Here is a 21,315-nt window from a genome sequence, read left to right as displayed (position 1 = left end):
GAAAATCAGCTAAGTCCCTGTTCCTCACTGAACCGTGATCTCCCTGCATAATGTTGAACCCAAATACTCGAATTACACTACCTGCTCGCTATAGTGTAGTTGATGCATTTTGCTTTGACAATTCTGCCAACTTGAATACTGCCACTCGACCACATGCCAGTCAACCAATGCAGTTTCAAGGTTTTCAATGTAAACCATATATATATATATATATATATATATATATATATATATATATATATATATGTATATATAATGTGTGTGTGTGTGTGTGTGTGTGTGTATATATATATATATATATATATATATATATAAAATGAGAGCGTGAGAGAGAGAGAGAGAAAGGAAGAGGGCAGGAGTGAATGGAACAATGTGAGAGAAGTGGAGGGTCAGGGCAGGCAGTGGGAGCACACAACACACATGGAAGAGCATAGATGAACAGGAAAAGATGTAGACACATGAGAGGGAAATGTGAAGCACACAGATAATCAAAAGGTAGACAATTGTTTGGGGATTGAATGGTATAATGGCAGCCTGCCAGCATCCAACTGGCCCAGAAAGACATTACTGAGAACCAGAAGGTGGTAATATTGAAGCCAGGTGAACATTGATGAGGTCTACACCTGCCTCTGATCATAGGATCATAGAAGATTACTAGGCTATATTCCCAGTGGTCATTTCAAGCCTAGCAGTTTCAGCCCGATGTACTACCTTAGAAATGCTAGTCAGCACCCAATATTGCATTTAGTAATGGCTGCCCATGTCCAGGAGGGTTGTGGGCACTCTCTCTAGTAAGAATTTATGGTGCCCCATCCACTCTTCCAGGTTCCTCTTGAACAGTGTCATGGAGGTGCTCTGTTTCACATGACTAGGTTGCCTATTCCAAAGATTCGGCAGTCACTGGAAGATAAATTTGTCCCTCCAGCATGTCCTATTTAAGTCACAGGCCACATGTAGGCCCAGGAATGAGTATCCCTAGTCCTGTTTGATTTATGGATATGCAGCAAGTTCATTGGGTTTGGGTCTGAAATTGCTCTGTAAGCCAGGCATACGTCTCTCCTAATAAGTTTATATGATACAGAGTAAAGTGACAGGATCTTTAGTCAGTCTGTGTAAGGCACATGCTTTAGCCCCTTGATCTTCTTTGTTAGAAACCTCTGAGTTCTCTCTAATTGCTGTACATGCTTTGTATGGTACATGCCAAACGGGGAATTATACTCAATTATGGGCAGGATTAGTGCCAAGTAGAGAGGGATTATAACCTCTTTTGCTCATGAGGTGATGCCTTTACCAATCAAGTGTGCTAGGTAGAAAGTCTTCCTTACTACTGTAGACACATGGTGGTTGAAGTTAAGGTCACAGTCAACTTGTGATCCCAGGTCCCTTAAAACTTGGTGGGTACTTATGGTATTGTTGATGATTTGATAGTGTGAAGGGACATTGTTTATGCCGAAGGTAATCATGATGAATATCTTTGCATTCAATTTGAGACCGTGACTAAGACACCAGTCATTGGTCTATGTAAGACCCTTCTAGAGTATACTGACATCGTTGGAGGATTCAGTAATTGCACCCAGTTTGCAGTCTTCTGCATACTTGGTCAGCCACAACCCCTTAGTTTTGACCTGAACTTCTGAGAAGTATATACCAAATTTTAGGGAGCCCAGCAGTGACCCCTGTGGCACCCCACTGGTTGATGTGGAGTCACTCACATTGATAGTGTGTGTCCAGGTTGTGAGCCAGTTGGCAACCCATCTTACAATGAAAGGGTAAGTTTGCTAAGTTTATCAGTAATGCCTGAGTGTGGGATTGTGTTGAAAGCCTTTGCAAAGTCGAGGTATGCTGTGTGCAAAGATTTGTCCTTGTCAATGGCCCTGGTCACATTTATTTTATTTTATTTATTTTATTTTATATTTGGTTGACCGGGAATGTCTGACTGAGCCAAAGCCCCTTTTCAGCAGAGGCTCAGGGAATACAAATGTTATATAATATATATATATATATATATATATATATATATATATATATATATATTCAAAAACACACCCCTTGGAAGGCAGCAGGTTTCAGTAAAACAATCAGGTAATTCCAATGTCACAATATAACTGTAGTAGTAGTCACTGAATAATCCAAAAACAGCAAAAGTGTATTAAAAACGTATTTAATACACATAAAGACAGGAAACAAAATGTAAGCGCTTTCGTAGGATTCACTCCCACTTCATCAGACAATCATATGAACTAAAAACTTCGGAATATATATCCCTAAGTCAAATTAATCAAGTAATTAGGAATCAAATTAAAATCAAACAGTTAAAGTCACATTACCCTTTTTAAACAGTCTTACTTAGATTAAGAGTAATAGGAACCCCCTACACATTAGTTACATGGATAATCAGTACATTAATAATTCATCACTAAATATATATAAAATATATAAACAATTATACAATGATAATAATATTAATACAATAAAATAAAATACCATGCCTCCACAAAAAATTAAAGTATAAATATACCTACAAAAACTTAAGATATAAATAGATATATGGAGAGGCAATTCCTCACCAACCACAAATGTATAAAAATTATGAATTATAAAATAATTAATAGACTAACGTAAACTTCTACCATTAAGAATGGGTTTGATGGTAATATTTTCATTCAACCCATTTTCTCTGTGGGCTCCAATTCTCAGTATCCATTTCAATTCTGCTTGTTCAGTTAAATTATTTATATCACCTAACCTTACATTGGGGTACTGTACATGTAAAACTTGAAAATGGAAACAATGACTTGGTCCCTCATGGAGTATGTGCTTGGCTATAGCACTATACTCCTGCTTTCTCTCCACGCAATAGAGATGATCCCTAATTCTCTCGCGTAGTGTTCTATTAGTTTTGCCCACATAGAATTTAAAACATAACCCACAATGTGCAACGTAAACTACATTACGAGTACGACAGGTACTATAATTCCTAATTTCCCATAGATGACCATTGTTAGGATTCTTAAAGAACCGTGATTCGTCCACATAAATACATTGTGGACAGGTTCCACACCTCTTAGTACCTTGCAAAAATGGAGTAATAGATGCATGATTTGATTTAATATTCCTATAACATAAATGTTGCTTGAGATTCCTCATATTTCTATAGGTAAAAACAGGTTTATTACCTATAAGTTTTTTAGTTTTCACTTCAGCAGTTAAGATATTCCAGTTATCAGTAACATCCAGGTTTATCAAATTCGTGTTGCTACCATAAGGAAGTAATATCGAAACAATATTATTAAAGTTCTTGCGATTTACATTACTTACAGAGCCTGATCTATTCCCAGAAAAATACGGTTTAGCTCTACTTCCCTGCAACTGTATTACTTCTAGAAATTTAGCATCCACTAAGTTTTCATCATAACCTCTAGTTAAAAAATAGGACTTAAGCTTCTCTAATTCATCCATTAGAAGTCTGTCATCACTGCAAAGGCGTGATACTCTAAAGGCCTGACCTTTTACAATATTAGCAAACGTTGAAGGTTTGTGCATACTGCCTGCGTGTAAAAAAGAAGCCTTATAACAGCTCTTTCTATAAACCGTGGTATGATAACCACTACCAGATTTGAATATTACTACATCCAAGAAGTTAATTTTGTCACCTGAATATTCAATTGTGAATTTTAGAAAGGGGTTGCTATTATTGATTCGACTATGAAATGCATTTAATGAATCAACACTACCATGCCAAATTAAAAACAGGTCATCTACAAAGCATCTGTAGAACAAGACCCTCTCATGCCCCAATAGATGTTCCTGCTCCCAAGCTATCATTACCAAATTGGCATAAGTATTGGGACAACTAGTGCCCATCGCAACACCCTTTCTTTGCAAGAAACAGTTCTCCTCAAAGAAGAACACATTGTTCTCAAATGTCAGCTCAAGTAATAAGCAAATAAAATCAATTCTACTTATATCCATTAGACCAGAGCTTAACATTAGGCCTCTAACCATCAAAATGCCAATGTCATTTGGTATGCACGTAAAAAGAGATTCAACATCCATTGTTGTAAGTACATAACAGTTAGTAGCAGACTTATCCCTGAAAAAAATATAGAGATCAGACAAAAAATGCTCAGTATCATGTAAAACAGTCATATTGATTAAGTATTCTCTTTAGTTCCAAGTCCAAGAAAATGGATATGGGCTCAGTCAACCAGCCCCCTCCTGATACTATCGGTCTAAATGCAGGATGCTGCAGATTTTTATGTATTTTCGGAAGTCCATACATCCTCGGTATCACTGGATGTTCTACCTTCAAATAATTATACAAGTCATCATCAAGCAATTTAAAAGCTCTACAATCATCCAAGGACCTATTTAGACTACCTATAATCTGCTCCACCAAATCAGGAGATATCATGGTATATGCATCAGTCGATAGCATCTCAGTCATGGTATTGGAATAATACATGCTATCCATTACCACTATGGGGCCCCCCTTGTCCGAGGGTCGTATCACAATCTCATTGTTATTTTTCAAACTATTCAAAGCATATCTTTCTTGGGATGTCAAATTATCAAGACAGTCTCTATACAGACCCCCAGTATCATTATAAATTGCTTCTTCTACAGCTTTCACGAATAGTTCAATATTAGATGGAAGATGCGGTGTGTAGTTGCTCTTACGCTTAAGCCCCTGTGCTTCAATGCATGTTTCATTCCCAAATAATAACTTCAAAGCCAAACTTCTAGCAAACATCTTTACTGCTACTAGATTATCACTAACATCAACATCCATACTTGGAATGAAACTAGTGCCCTTATTCAACAATGCAATTTCATGTTCAGTTAGAGCATAGTTCGAAATGTTCCATACTAAATTGTCTGATTCCATAACTTTGTCAGGGTGCATACCTGTTGAGCCTGCGGCTGATCCCTCTTTCGCGGTGCCCTCTGCTCGTCCATATCCAATGACCGCTTTCTCCCTAACCTTATTGGGAGCGGGACTGAGGGAAAATTTTCCGTTGATACCTTGTCAAGAGGAATCTTCCTCCTAACGTCCACACCAAAATGAGAAGATTTCTCACACGATTTCCGTTGTGCTGGCACATCAGTTGACTCTACAGGCGTCGTGTATACAGACGATGGTAATTCAGGCGAATTAACGATTACCGCTTGATTAGACATACATTCAGCTAATGGCTCCAAAGTGTTAATGGGACGGTGTTCAGTCTCATCAGGTCTAGAGTTTCTAGTCAATGTGCACTCATTGCGTTTACTATCAGGGTTAGTTGCAGTTGCAGTTCTTCTCTCCCAACGTCTCGTCGTCTTACCTGCTTCAGTGTTTGCCCCTCGCGGGACCTCACGATTAGTGGTATTAATTCTCGGCCAAACAAACACATTGTTCTTATTAAAGTCTTGCAAATCTCTAATTAGTTTGTTCTTCTTAACCTCAAGAAGATTTCTCTCATACCTCTGGACCTTGTCTATTAAGTCATGTAAATAAAGTTCTGTCTGATCTTGACCAATAGTATTAATCAAGTCATTCTGTTGTTCCACAATGCTATCACGCAAAGTAATTTCTTCAGGCTGAAAGAAATATACAATTAGCTGCATATAGGCTTTACTTGCACCTAAATTAATCTGCTGCCACTTTGTGAGAAGTTCGGGATACAGGTTGCCGTATGTCGGCATATTTAATATACGGAGCCCTCTGGGTATCACATTATGCTGTAGGCTAGCCTCCAGGTGATATCGCTGGTATTGCAAACGTTTAAATTTATAGACATTATTTTCTAAGTCTTTCTTTAGAGATCTAACCAGCCTATCAATGCTGTCATCGATTTTAGATTCCATCAAAGAATCATTAGCACTCACTTGCAAAAGTGGATTTAGGTTACTAGTTAAAAAGTTTCGCATCCTTCCATGAGAGTCCGTTTCATTCATAGCATTTGTAGATATATGCCCCGCTCCTTCCATAGCAGAAAGACCCACGTTGGAAAATTTCAAACGAAAAATCCCACTTGTAAATTCAAAAACACACCCCTTGGAAGGCAGCAGGTTTCAGTAGAACGATCAGATAATTCCAATGTCACAATATAACTGTAGTAGTAGTCACTGAATAATCCAAAAACAGCAAAAGTGTATTAAAAACGTATTTAATACACATAAAGACAGGAAACAAAATGTAAGCGCTTTCGTAGGATTCACTCCCACTTCATCAGACAATCATATGAACTAAAAACTTCGGAATATATATCCCTAAGTCAAATCAATTAAGTAATTAAGAATTCAATTAAAATCAAACAGTTAAAGTCACATTACCCTGTTTAAACAGTCTTATTCAAATTAAGAATAGTAGGAACCCTCTACACATTAGTTATATAGATAGTGCATTAATAATACATCACTAAATATATATAAAATATATAAACAATTATACAATGATAATAATAATAATACAATAAAATAAAATACCCATGCCCCCACAAAAACTTGAAATATAAATATACCTACAAAAATTTGAGATATAAATAGATATATAGAGAGGTAATTCCTCACCAACCACAAATGTATAAAAATTATGAATTATAAAATAATTAATAGAGTAATGTAAACCTCTACCATTAAGAATGGGTTTGAGGATTCAGTAATTGCACCCAGTTTGCAGTCTTCTGCATACTTGGTCAGCCACAACCCTTTAGTTTTGACCTGAACTTCTGAGAAGTATATACCAAACTTTAGGGAGCCCAGCAGTGACCCCTGTGGCACCCCACTGGTTGATGTGGAGTCACTCACATTGATAGTGTGTGTCCAGTCTGTGAGCCAGTTGGCAACCCATCTTACAATGAAAGGGTAAGTTTGCTAAGTTTATCAGTAATGCCTGAGTGTGGGATTGTGTTGAAAGCCTTTGCAAAGTCGAGGTATGCTGTGTGCAAAGATTTGTCCTTGTCAATGGCCCTGGTCACATTTATTTTATTTTATTTATTTTATTTTATATTTGGTTGACCGGGAATGTCTGACTGAGCCAAAGCCCCTTTTCAGCAGAGGCTCAGGGAAAAAAATCTCCAAACTAAAACAGACAAAATTAAGCTAAGATAATACAAACAATATAACATTTCATGGCAATTTAAGATCACATGCTATAAGTCTAAAATAATTAATGTCAAAAGAAAAACAAGCAACAGTACTAGAATACAAATGTTATATAATATATATATATATATATATATATATATATATATATATATACATATATATACACACAGTACCCAATGTCTTAGGTGGTAATTACAGAGAAAGGGAAGAAAAGGAAAGGGTAGAGATGACTTGGAGTGGAAGAAGGGTAGAGTAGGTCAAAGGTTGTATAGGTTGGTTATAAGAGGAGACACTGGAGAATAAGAAAAAGAGAGGTAAGTTAGTTAGATGAATATATTCAGGGAGGGTAAGAAACAGTGGCATATCCATTGCCCTTTAAAGTACTCTTTTGTGATCAATATAAATTGTTTGGGATGTGTGAGAGTTCTGATTTCGAGAGGGAGTTTATTCCATGCTATGGACTGGTAGTAGCTATATATGTTGCACATTGATTTAGACTTGGATTTGTAAATATTTAATAGATCTTGAGATGAGCTGCGGAGGTTTCTAGTAGGGGAATAGTGGAAGATGAAAGAATGTAAAGCTGGACAATAGGCTGGCTGATATAGAATTGAGTGTATGGTTTGAAGCTGTGAGAGGAGGGGTAGGTGAATTAGTTCAAGCCAGTTTAAGTGTGTGAGAGAAATTCTAGCTTTGTGGGTGAGACATTTTTTGTTTCTGTATAAAAGTCCTAGTTTCAGATAGGTTTTCCTGATACAATTATTTATGTGAAGGTTGAATTTTACCTGATCATGAATTTTAGCTGATCATCAATGGTAACATTGAGGAGTTTTGTGCTGGATTCAGCTTCAGTAGGGGTATTGTTAAGTGACATTATGGAAAAGGAAGATTTGATATGGTTAACTGTTTTAGGGAGAAAGAGTAGTAGTTTTGTTTTTTTTGGCTGAGGATGAGTTGATTGTTGGAGAGCCATGTTTACACTGAGTTAAAGGAAGACTGGGTAATAGATAAGAGTTCAGAGGGAGAATTGACTATAGTTATAACTGTAGAGTCATCAGCGTATTGGGCTATAGACTATAGAAGAATGTGGACAGGAGGAATGGAGCAACTTAGTGAAGATATTGAAAAGTAGTGCTTCATGAATGGATCCTTGAGGGACACACATTTTATTGGAAGGGGAGTAGATAGAGAAGAGTGCCATCTTACTGATTATAGGCTGTCTGTGAGATAGCTGGAGAACCATGCAACTGTGTCTGGGGAGAAATTTAGGTTAGACAGTTTGTTCAGTAGCAGAGAGTGAGAAACAGTGTCAAAGGCCTTTGAGAGATCAAAGAATAGACAGGAGATAAGTGTATGATCATCTCTGGCTAAAGAAATAGTGTTGAGGAAGGACAAAAGAGCAGTGGTGGTGCTATGTTTAGGTCAGAAACCATGCTGTGTAGGAGTGAGTAAGTTTTCCTGTAAGAGATGTTGTATAACTTGTGTGGGGAGAGGATAGCAATACATCTGAAATTAGAGATTTCTGAGGAGTTACCTCATTTATGAATAGGTAGGGTGTATAATTGTTTCCAGATAGATGGGACTTCAGATTCAGAGTCAGAGAGATTGATAGTGACAGATACGGTCGTGCAGAGCAATAGAGTGAGCTGCTATCTGGAGAAAGTATGATGGGATGTTGTCAGCAGATACAGAGCATGGTTTTAGCTTTGAGAGTAGGGTTTTGATATAGGCAGTGGGAACAGGTTTGAGGGAGAAAGTATTTAGATAGCAATTGAAGAAGGTTCAGGGCAGTTGGGAGCACTGGTGTTAGAGAGGTTAGGGTTAAAAAGTCTGGATATTGATTCAATAAAGTAGCTGTTGAAGGTGCTGGCAGTTTCATCTGGTGATTTGTCAGGGCATGGGCTGGGTGAGGTATGGTTACCAGGATGTAGTATTTGGTTTATTGCATTCTAGAATTTTTTTAAATCAGATTTTAGAGTTGTCGGCAGATTGCTGTAGAATTCTTTTTTGTCTTTAATGATGAGTTTTTGCCTGATTTCTTTGTTCTTTATATCTTTGTAGGTCAGCAGGGTCTTTAGATTGTAACCATGTTTTCCAGGCCCTATCTCTGGCTTTCATGTGGGTGTGTGTAGTTTGGGGATATATTAGCATTTATCCTTATTTTTCAGAGTAGGGCTATTGAGTTTAAGATATCAAGGAAAGTTGAGCTGAAGGCTTGGACAGCTTCATCAAGTGGGAGCTGGGTGAGGAAGATCCAGTTTACTCTAGAGATGAGGTTTTAAACGTATCTGGGTTGAAGTTGAAGAGATTGCAGCAGGTAATGTATCTGTGTGGTCTAGAGAGATGGTTAGTATACCTGAGTACTTTTATGGGTGAGTGGTCACTCAGGGAATCAGGAAGTGTTTCAGGTTTGTGATATTTAGAGGGGTTTGAAGCAAGTATCAATTCTATGAGGGTACTGGGGGAGTTAGAGTTATTTGAATGGGTTGGTTTACAGATGAGCTGAGTAAATCCATATAGATTTATATGATATGGGGAGCAGAGGTTATTGAGGGTTAGCCAATTAATATTTAGGTCCCCAAGGAGGATGGTTTCATTAGGGATGTTCTGAATGAAATAGGAGACAATGATTTCCAGCAGTGGAATAGTATCACTTAGTGAAATGTAAATGGCTGCTGTGGTAATGGTACTATAGTTATTGAGTTTAAGCTTATCTGCCAGTATTTCAGCAGGAGAAAATGATGGGATTGATTGCATAGGATGGGAGATACAGAGATAGTTAGAACAGACAATAGCAACTCCACCTCTCTTTTTATTTTTACGGTTGAGGCGAATTATGTTATAGCCTGGGGGAGGATATCTTTGTCAAGGTTATGGGGTTTAAGCCAGGTTTCTGTTACTGAAATAACATCTGGGGTGTGATTAGTTATCCATGCATGAAATTGGCTAACTTTGTTAAGGATGCTTTGGGTATTGATAGAATAAAAATAGATTTGTTTGTTGAGGAAGCGTGGCCTGAGTTTGGAGAGGAATTTAAGAGGGGGCTAGTGTTAGGGATGGGTCCAGGACTGGGATGTATGTCACCTGATATGAGTATTCTAGTAGGGTAGTATTTTGTCTTTACTGTTAATGGGTAGTGTCTAGTATACTTTGTCTTGTTTTTTGATGATAGTGAGTGGGAGGGAGGTATTTTTATTTTGGGGAGTTGGGTGTTGATGGGAAAGATAGAAGCAGAGATAGTTATTGGTTGCTGTGAGTAGGAGAAATCATTAGTGTGTGGGTAGGTAGGATCTTTATGAAAAGGAGATAAAGGTGTGGAAGGTGATGTAACAGTAAGGAGGAATAGTACAAGCAGCAGCAGGGTATAGAGCACTAACAGGGTAGAGAGCACTAAGATATGCATAGTGAAGTGAGAAGAGTAAAATAGGGTTGGGGTGGGAGGTGAAAGAAGGAGAAACTAAGCAAGGTAGTGACTTAAGAGTAAAGAGTTGAAATGGGATGGTTTATTAATAATAGATTGGAAGGAGAGGTATAGCAAATTCTGATATAGGGAAGGTAGATTAGGGAGCAGGTAGTGAGAGTATGCTGGGTGGCTGAAAGGAAAGGGTTAGAGAGAGGTGGAAAACAGGTGGGTGGGGTTTGAGTGTGGGAGGAAATAGATGGCTAGGTATAAAGGAAATGATATGGGGAGGTGGGTGGAAAGGGGGTGGGAGAAGAGCAAAGTGAGCCGGAGTGGATCAAGGCTGAATGCAACGGGGCTACACCAGAAATAGAGGATATGCCCAAAGAAAAACAATCTGGAAGTACAATTTTTAAAAAATGGAAAAATGGTATCTGCCAAATTTAAGAAGGTAGATAACAGTCCTTACCTTGCTAGACTTATTTTTATTTTCTATTTTACAAGGGAGCACTATTAATTCACTGGGGAGGTTAGAAACAGAGATAAGGTAAACCAGACAGGTTTTGAATCTATTAGTGGGAGAAATATAGAGTCAGGGATAGGCGGGGTACATATAATTGGGTTGGGATATAGATAGGGCTGGGCATTTGCAATATCATACTCACTGCAGCTTCCTTGCCTAACAAAAGTATCTACTTTAGGCAGAAATAAAGTAACAATCAGTTTAGGCTGATTAAGTATTATTCATACTTTATAACTTTTTTTATGGATGGTGATGCTGTCCGTTGGGTGCTGATGCCGTTCCTATTAACTGCTCCTTTAGTCCTCAACAGGCACTAGGTACAGGCTTGCTTGAGAATGGAGGAGGGTGCTTGGTGGTAAAGGAGAGAAAAACAAGATAGAAAATATGTTAGGATAACATGCAGAGGGAGTTAGACATCAGTCAACACTTTTCACTCTATGTGCACTATACTCTAAAAACTCAGAGACTAAAACAGGGTGCAGTATGCTCCTGATAAGACACTGATTAGAGTTTACAAGAGATAATATAATGGCTACATTACTACTTTACACAGTATTGTATGTGAAATATTCCAAAAGCACATTTAAAATGCCAACACATTTACCGCGACACTATCAGAACTAGCCAACCTGGCATACGCAGACAAGAAAGACATTGTATCAAAGTGAATACAGCTACGTTCTCATTTAGAATGTGGCAGGCAAATAGTTACATGCACACAATTGAAACAATGTCTCAAGATGGAATGTCGCTAAGTTCTTATTGAGAATGGTGGCAGGAAAAATGAAATATCAATAGCAGTATGCAAATATTAACAGCTTATAAAACACTAAGTAACTAATTCTTTACATTTCGTCCAAATGCCCCACTGCAGCTAAGAGGTTGAGACATAGGTTACACTACAATACACAGCACAGCTGCAGCACATTTAAATTGTGAGCTGCAACAAGATTAACAGTTTCAAGTCTGTGAATATGTACTATTACTGATACAGAACTATATGTTACTAATCCGCACAGGGTTTAAAGGAAAAAATATAACGTTAGAAAACAGGAACAGTTAATTTACAGTAATAACTCAGATTACCGTGTGAGCACAGAATTGAAAAAAGGTGCCAAGGGAGTGAACTACTGACTGGCTGGAGAGGAGGGCTACACCAGAAACAGGGTATATACCCAAAAAAAAAGTACAATTTTTAAAAAAGGGAAAAAATGGTATTTGCCAAATTTAAGAAGGTAGATAACAGTCCTTACCTTGCTAGACTTATTTTTATTTTCTATTTTACAAGGGAGTACTATTAATTCACTGGGGAGGTTAGAAACAGAGATAAGGTAAACCAGACAGGTTTTGAATGTATTAGTGGGAGAAATTTAGAGTCAGGAATGGGGGGTACATATAAGTGGGTCGGGATATAGACAGGGGTGGACGTTCGTAATATCATGCTCACTGCAGCTACCTTGCCTAACAAAAGTTGCTACTTTAGGCAGAAATAAGATAACAATCAGTTTAGGCTGATTAAGTATTGTTCATACTTAATAACTTTTTTTTATGGATGGTGACGCTGTCCGTTGGGTGCTGATGCCGTTCCTATTAACTTCTCCTTTAGTCTTCAACAGGCACTAGGTACAGGCTTGCCTAAAGATAGAGGAGGGTGCTTGGTGGTAAAGGAGAGAAGAACAAGATAGAAAATATGTTAGGATAACTTGCAGAGGGAGTTAGACATCAGTCAGCACTTTTCACTCTACTTGCACTATACTCTAAAAATTCAGAGACTAAAACAAGGTGCAGTATGCTCCTGATAAGACACTGACTAGAGTTTGCAAGAGAAAATATAATGGCTACATTACTACTTTACACAGTATTGTATGTGAAATATTCCAAAAGCACATTTAAAATGTCAACACATTTACTGAGAGACACTAGCAGTATGAACCAACCTGGCATATGCAGACAAGAAAGGCACTTTATCAAAGTGAATGCAGCTACGTTCTCATTTAGAATGTGGTAGGCAAATAACAGTTACATGCACACAAGTGAAACAATGTCTCAAGATGGAATGTCGCTAAGTTCTTATTGAGAAAGGTGGAAAGGAAAAATGAAATATCAATAGCAGTATGCAAATATTAACAGCTTATAAAACACTAAGTAAGTAATTCTTTACATTTCATCCAAATGCAGCACTACGGCTAAGAAGCTGAGACAAAGGTTACACTACAATACACAGCACAGCTGCAGCACATTTAAAATGTGAACTGCAACAACCAGAGATTAACAGTTTCTGACCGCTTAAGGCTGTGAATATGTACTATTACTGATACAGGACTATATGTTGCTAAACCACACAGGGTTTTAAGGAAAAATGATAATGTTAGAAACCAGGAACAGTTAATTTACAGTTATAACCACGATTACCATGTGAGCACATTATCACAGCAGCAGCCAGGCTGGAGAAGATGACTGGGAATAATTGGAATTTAAAAATGGCACCAAGGGGTGTGCAGAAAGAATACTGCAATAGCCAGGAAGTGCGGTACTGAATGGGGGGAGGGGGGCTACACCAGAAACAGAGGATATGCCCAAAGAAAAACAATCTGTAAGTACAATTTTTTAAAAAAGGAAAAAATGGTATTTGCCAAATTTAAGAAGGTAGATAACCGTCCTTATCTTACTAGACTTATTTTTGTTTTCTGTTTTACAAGGGGGTACTATTAATTCACTTGGAGGTTAAAACAAAGCTAAGGGAAACCAGACAGGTTTTGAATTTATTAGCGGGAGAAATATAGAATCAGGGATAAGGGCATAGATATAAGTGGGTCAGAATATAGACAGGGTTGGGCGTTCTTAATATCATGCTCATTGCAGCTACCTTGCTTAACAAAAGTTGATACCTTAGGCAGAAATAAAGTAACAATCAGTTTAGGCTGATTAAGTATTATTCATACTTCATAACTTTTTTATTATGGATGGTGACACAGTCTGTTGGGTGCTGTTGCCGTTCATATTAACAGCTCCTTTATTCCTCAGCAGGCACTAGGTACTGGCTTGCCTAAGGGCAGAGGAGGGTGTTTATAACTTTTTTTTTATGGATGGTGACACTGTCCATTGGGTGCTGTGGCCATTCCTATTAACGTCTCCTTTAGTCCTCAACAGGCACTAGGTACAGGCCTGCCTAAGGGTGGAAGAGAGTGCATGTGAGCATGCTATCACTGCAGCTGCCCAGCTGGGGAAGGATAAGTGGGAATAAATTTCAAAGAAATCCACCGGATTTGACAGTTAGGATCTGCCCTTGATGAAGCCAAATTGGGTTGACTCCAAAGTGTGGATGTCTCCTATGTCTTTATTTATGAGGTCCACAAAGCCTGTGATTAGGCTATGATTGAAAGGAGTACTTGATATTGCTGCTAGTTCATGTTTTAGCCTGTTTAGAAGACAGCATGGGATATTGTCTGGTCCCACAGAGGCTGTGTTTTTTTGCTTTGGACAATGCTTTGATGATCTGCTCTTCAGATATGTAGGGTGGGGGCGGTTGGGGGAAAGTTTGAAATAGCTTTGGAGGGGATAAGGGAGTGAAATTTCCACCAAACCTATCTGCTAGCAGGTTTACTATCTCTGTGGGGTCAATGTGTATGATACCATTAGTCACTAGTTCTGCACATGCTTGGGTACTACCTTTTAGGCTACGTACATAGCTGTAAAAGACCTTATGGTTATCCTTGGCTGTGCTTGCTACGTTTTTCCTAAAAAAGCCCTTAGAGGATTTGACAAGTTGTCTTATTAGTCTGTAGAGGCTGAAGAGGATGCTTTTCCATTGTTAGGGTCTCACCTTAGTTGTTTTGGATGGCAACTTTTTGTATTTATTGTAAAGTTTGTTGATGCTGTTGATTACGATGGTGCTCTCCTGCTAGACAAGGGTCCAGGGAAGTAAATATTGTGGGAAGAAATATTCAGGGAATTGTTATGGCTAGGCTTGTATAGGCCCTAGGGCCGATAGCCCAGTACCAACCTATGAACCTAAGCTGGATGTCCACCATGGTGGCTTGTTTTTACTTGGGGCTTTGGCTTTGATTCTTTCTGGTACAGCCGAGTTTGTACACTTATGCAAGTGATTGTACAGGGCTTTAGTGTAAGCTTCAGTGTCGTTACCACTTCTAGCTGGGGCTGGGGCTTGAAATGCATTTATACCTTCACCTAGGAAGGTATAATTTGCCTTGTTTTTTTAGTCTTATTTCACCCTCTGTGAGTTCTGGTGTTAGTGCCTGATCTGTGATTTATCTGTGGTTAGATTTAACTAATGAGGGTCTGACAGTTGTGGTAGTGCATCTGTTTGACATGTTAGTGAGGGCCAGCTCTAGTATGCTTGTTCCTCTTCTTGGGGTGTGAACAATTTGTTCAAGAGCATTTGAGTTAACAAAGTCAAGGAACTTTTGCACTAGCAAGCTAGGGCTAATGTAGCTTTCCCAGCTGATGGTGGGATAATTGAAATCCCTCATAACCAGTGTGTTTGGTAATATTTGGATTGTCTCCAGTTTGGATAAGTAGGCTTCATGTGGGTCATGACCCATGGAGGAGGATCTATAACTGACTATGACTTAAATGGTGGTCTTACCCACCGTAACCTGAACTTGGAGTAACTCAATGGAGTTGTCTAGTCTAACTATTCTGGAGGTGAATTTATCTCTAATATAGATAGAAACATCACCTCCTTTGGTTCTCACTCATTCATTTTTGTGGACTGAAGGTGTTCATAGGTTCATAGGTAGATACTAGGCTATCTGCCCTAGGGCATTTATAAGCCTAGCAGGAGTGTATTTGGCTTCCGCCTCCCTATTAGATTAGCCTACTGTGCCTCTGTAAAGTAGGTCACAGAAGGTACCCTTTAAGATTAGTTTACTGTGCCTCTGTCTAGCAGGGACACAGAAGAGATCCCAGGGGTGAATTTGCGATTTCCCATCCACACGTCCAGATTTCGCTTGAAGAGGGTCAACAAGGGGCTATGTCTAACTTGAATTGGGATTCTATTCCGGAGTGAGGGGAGCCTCTGGGAAATGAATCAGTCCCTCCAGCATGCCCTATTTATTTTTGTGCTGAGGTTTAAGTCCCTGGAACATGTAGCTCTAAGGGACTTGGATTTTTTGAGGTGGAGCATGTCCATTAATTCTGGGTTTGACATGGCTTTGTACGTCAGGCATAGATCGCCTCTGAATAGGCGGTAAGTAACTGAGTAGAGCTGGAGTTTCTTTAGTCGAGCTGCATAGGACATCTGTTTGTAGCCCATGATCCTCTTGGTGAGGTACTTTTGGGGTCTCTCCAGTTGCTGCGGGTAAGGTACATCCCAAAAGGGGCATTGTATTCAATTATGGGCCTGATGAGTGATGAGTAGAGGGGCACAATGACCTCTCTTGATCTAGATGCGAACCCTTTCGTGATAAGGTGGGCTATATAGAAGGTCTTTCTAACCACTTTGGCAACGTGATTATCAAAGGAGAGATTACTATCTATGTTGGTCCCCAAATCTCTAATTACTTCTTCCGTACTTAATGGATTACCACCTATGTGGTAATTTGTGGGCACCTTGTTTTTCCCAAAGGGGATGACTATGCACTTTTTAGCATTTAGCTTGAGGCTGTGGCTCTGGCACCAAGTATCCGTCTCTGTGAGACCCTTTTGGAGGATGCTTGTGTCAGCTGGAGATTCGATTAGGCGCTGAGGCCTTGAAGCAGGTTTCTCTGACTGCACAGACATCTACATCTTCCAGTGATAGAAGTGCTTCCAGGGTGTGCAGTTTTTTGGTTTAAGCTCCTAGTGTTTTGCAACATGACCCATATTTTGTTATGATTGGCAAATTTCACATTGGTAAGTTTGTTTTCGAGACCTTGCCAAAAAAGGCACTATGGGGGAGGCAAGAGCCTTTGCCAGCAGCTGAAAGCCTAGAGGTGTGAGGTGCAAGCTGTCTCTGACAAAGCAGCAAGGTTTGCCGACCATGGCATCCTAGTCTGACAGGAACTGGACCCCCTTCGAATGACACCAAAAACTAAGCCAATTATTGAAATCAATCATTTTTTGTTTATACTGTGGCATTATTCTAGGTGAGGGTAGTACGCTGCTCATGGCTAAGGACAGACCTACCTGGGACACATACTCAGAGAGCTCAACCATGCCTCTTTTCATATAGTTTACTGAGGTACGTCTCAGGTTGTTCACTCTAACATGAACTATGACAGAGTCATAATGGTACTTGTTGCTGAGAGACCTGATTGCATGCATGATCTTATGAAACCTGACACTGGACAGGCAGCTGACCATGACTTTCTCCTTGTCCAGCTTGGTGGGTGGGACATCTGTGTGTCTCACTATTGAGTCCCCGATGGCTAGAAAATTTGGTGTTATGCCTTACAGGCTTGGTAGGTGAGACACTGGTGTGTCATGTGTCATGGGTGTTGTGGGAAGTGTGTTAGTTGTAATAGTCTTGTCTTTTGGAAGGCTCTGGAGTTTCAGGAAGTCTTGAAGAGAACCACAGCATATGTTGATTTTTGTGTTAGATGTGTACTATGTGTATGAGTAGTGGTAGTATGTGCATGTGTAGTGGCGGGTGGGTTGACATCCTCTTCCATGTTACTGTTTTGAGTGTGAAAGAGCATCTATTCAAGATTCTTGTGTAGATACATCTCTGACACTCTGTACTAAAGTGAGTTATTAGTAGAGGGTTGTCAGTGTAAATGAGGCAATTGCTACACTCCCTCAAGATACCCAAGTCAACAAGATTGGCAGGAGAAATAAGGGTGGGCCAACTGTCCATAATGCTAGGTTGAAGACCGTTATCACTAAGGGGGACTTTTCAGGATCAGTCAAGGAGGAGCTCAGTGGATGGATATTTCTGCCTGTTTATTTGTTGGTAGTTTAATAGGTTTCAGCTCACTAGCAGTATTCCTTTGACCAGGAACATACTAAGGATGAGAGCTACTCTAATGTGCTGCAGCTGTATCTAAGGGAAAAATTGTAGAATCTATCTGTCTGGTTATGGTCACAATTGTACAGCAGTGCATGGTGCTGGACTACAAGCAAACAAGCAGAAACCTGCTCAAATGCAGGGCTTAAATACCAGATGCTAAACACTTGAAAAACTACTTTAAAAAGGTCCAAAAGGACCAATGGGGATGCTTACTCCAAGCCCTAGACTAACTACCGTTCATTAGGCAGATTTCAATCAGCACACTCTTCTCACTAGAATGCAGAAAGGACCTTCCAATCCAAGATGGCCTGGAAAACGTGCTCAGTATAAACAGCCACTACAAGCAGACCCAGATGCAGCAAACCTGTATCTGGACTAGACTACAGCTACTACCTGCCTTAGTTTGGGCAGGAACCATTAGAGAATGTTTAACACAGCAGAAAAATAGCAGTGAGACACTACAAAAAAAAAATTTAAAACAGCAGAAAGGAGTCTCTAAAGAATGTTTTAAACAGCTAACAAATAATTTATTTTAACATTGCTTAGTAGGAAAACCAGTACAAGCAGAACAGATTGCTTTGCAACAGTGAAAAGTACCAGCAAATGTTTGTTTGTGTCTTTCGGCTTTTCCCGGTTAGGGGTCGCCACAGCGGAACTCCGGTCCGCTAATGATTGGCAGTAGATTTTTACATGCTGGCTTGCCGGGCCTAACGCACAACCTTCAACGAAGGAATGCCCATTCACGCATGTCACCACACAGAAGACGCGCTAACTGAGAATCGAACGGGTAACATCTAACTGTGAGGCAACAATACTTAATTGAAAATAGCAAAAGGAGCTTTGTAAACACTGAAAACAGCAATAAAATATGATTTAACAGGCAAGGTATGGCAGACAGTTGCAGTACAACACTGTAATTTAGTACACAGTCCATAAATACAGTATTAAAGTAGGCAGCAGGCAATAAAAAGTGAAGTAAATAGTATAAATAAGCAAAAAAAAAAAATATAGGAAACATCGTTTATGGAAAGCTCAGAGGCCTCTAGTCATCTGGTATCTGAGTTCAGAGTTATGGCTGATAGCCTACCCCAGTTCAGCTTGGCACCAGTTAGTTAGTCAAGTGAATCTGCTACTTGCTGCAGGAAGATTTGCTGGATGAGGCATCAGCAGGTCATCTCTCATGCAGCTACAGCCTTCACTACTTGCTTTAGCTGTGGCACAGACATACCATGTGATTCTAGTGAGGTAGAACCCACCCCAGATGAGCCTCTGTTTCCACTCATGAATAAGGCAAGAACAGCAGGCTGTAGTTGACTTACCTTCAGCTTTAGTGGAGTGTGGAGACATGCAGAAGGGAGCCAAAACAGGGAACTTAATATTAAAGATGTTGATATATATATAAGCCAGAAGGACTAGAGATGTTACTAATCCCACTCTGTCTGAAGTCTCTGCTGCCTCCTTCAGAAGCCAGAAGCATTCTCTGACATCCTGCCTATGCTAAAAGACAAAAGAGATAGGAATGCACTCATATAACACATACAGGTATGGGGAAATACAAATGACAGTGCAATGATACAGCTTCAGACCTATGTTCAAGCAAGCAGAAGCCTTATATGATTCCCATAGTCTAGCACAGAAGTATAGCATCATGTGTACATACACATAAACAAGCAGTCAGCTTTCCACTTTTAAGGACAGAAATCTACACCATACTTCTCAACTTTCCTGATTTTTACATAACGTCCATATTTTGCCTCATATTTTCATTCTGTTCCTCATAAAATATGTGATTTTTTTGGAAAATCATTGAGGACTGAAGTCATTAAACAGCAGCAGCCATTTGAGTTGCAGACTTCATATCCTTCAGAAAATGCATACTAACACAAATCTTATCATTCTATCAATTCTTTTATAACTGCAATATTTAAAATCTGCCCCCCATTATTTTTGCCTTTGTCCAGATTTGTTGTGCTAAGAGGCTGAGAAGTACTCCTGATCACACCAGTAAGGACATTATATCTGACACTTAGTGCATCCCTCACTATGACCCTGTCTCTTAGGTTCATAGGTTCATAGGTTCGTACTAGGCTATCTGCCCAAGGGCATTTATAAGCCTAGACCATAGTTATTTGGCTTTCGCCACCCCTTTAGTTTGAATAAAACTATGCCTATTATTTTGCTGTGCCTCTGTCAAGGAGTGACACTGAAGTAATCCCTGGGGTATATCTGCGATCCCCCATCCATTGGTCAAGATTCCTCTTGAACAAGGCCAGCGAGTTGCTCTGCCTCACATGTACCGGGATTTTGTTCCGCAGCATAGGGAGTCTCTGGGTGATGAATCTGTCCTTCCAGCACGTTCTATTAATAACCGTGTCAAGGTTTAAGTCTCCTGCCCTTGTGGTTCTGAGGGATCTAGATTTTTTGAGGTGAAGCATATTCATCAAATCAGGGTTTGACATGGCCTTATATGTCAGGCACAGGTCACCTCTGAGCAAGCGGTATGAGACTGAATAGAGCTGGAGTTCTTTCAGTTGGGCAGCATAAGACATATTTTTGAGACCCTTTATCCTTTTGGTGAGGAACTTTTGGGGCCTTTCCAGCTGCTGCAGGTGTCGGGTCAGATACATTCGAATGGGGCATTGTACTCAATCATAGATCTAATGAGTGATGAGTACAGGGGACGATGACCTCCCTTGATCTAGATGTGAATCCCTTCATGATCAGGTGGGCAATGTAGAAGGTTTTCCTAACTACTTTAGCAACATGAGTGTCAAACGAAAGGCTACTGTCAACCTGGGTCCCCAGATCCCTGATGACTTCTTCTGTGCTCAGTGGATTGCCACCTATATGGTAGCTAGGGGTAACCTTGTTTTTCCCGAAGGGTATGACTATGCATTTCTTGGCATTTAACTTTAGGCCATGGCTCTGGCACCAGTTATCCGTTTCTGTGAGGCCCTTCTGAAGGATATCTGTGTCAGATGTGTTTTCGACTATGGCGCCAGTTTGCAGTCATCTGCAAACTTTGTCAGCCATAACCCTCCTGTGTTTGCTTGTACTTCAGAAAAGTAGATGCCGAACAAGAGTGGACCCAGGACTGATCCCTGTGGGACACCACTTGTGACAGGCTTTGAGTCTGACATGGCTCCAGCAACTCTGACCCTGTGGGTTCTGTCACTTAGCCAGTTTGCAACCCATCTTGTGATGTATGGGTTTACATTCAAGCTGATGAGTTTTTCAATGATACCTGAGTGGGGTATTGTGTCGAAGGCCTTTGCCAGGTCAAGGTAGGCTGTATGGACTGCCTTTCCCTCATCAATGGCCTTGGTGACTGTCTCGAAAAAGTCAACCAAG

This window comes from Protopterus annectens, chromosome 3.part1 (assembly GCF_019279795.1).
Source record: "Protopterus annectens isolate FY-2018-M chromosome 3.part1, PAN1.0, whole genome shotgun sequence".
NCBI lineage: Eukaryota > Metazoa > Chordata > Ceratodontiformes > Protopteridae > Protopterus > Protopterus annectens.
Note: the sequence above shows the minus strand (reverse complement) of the source record.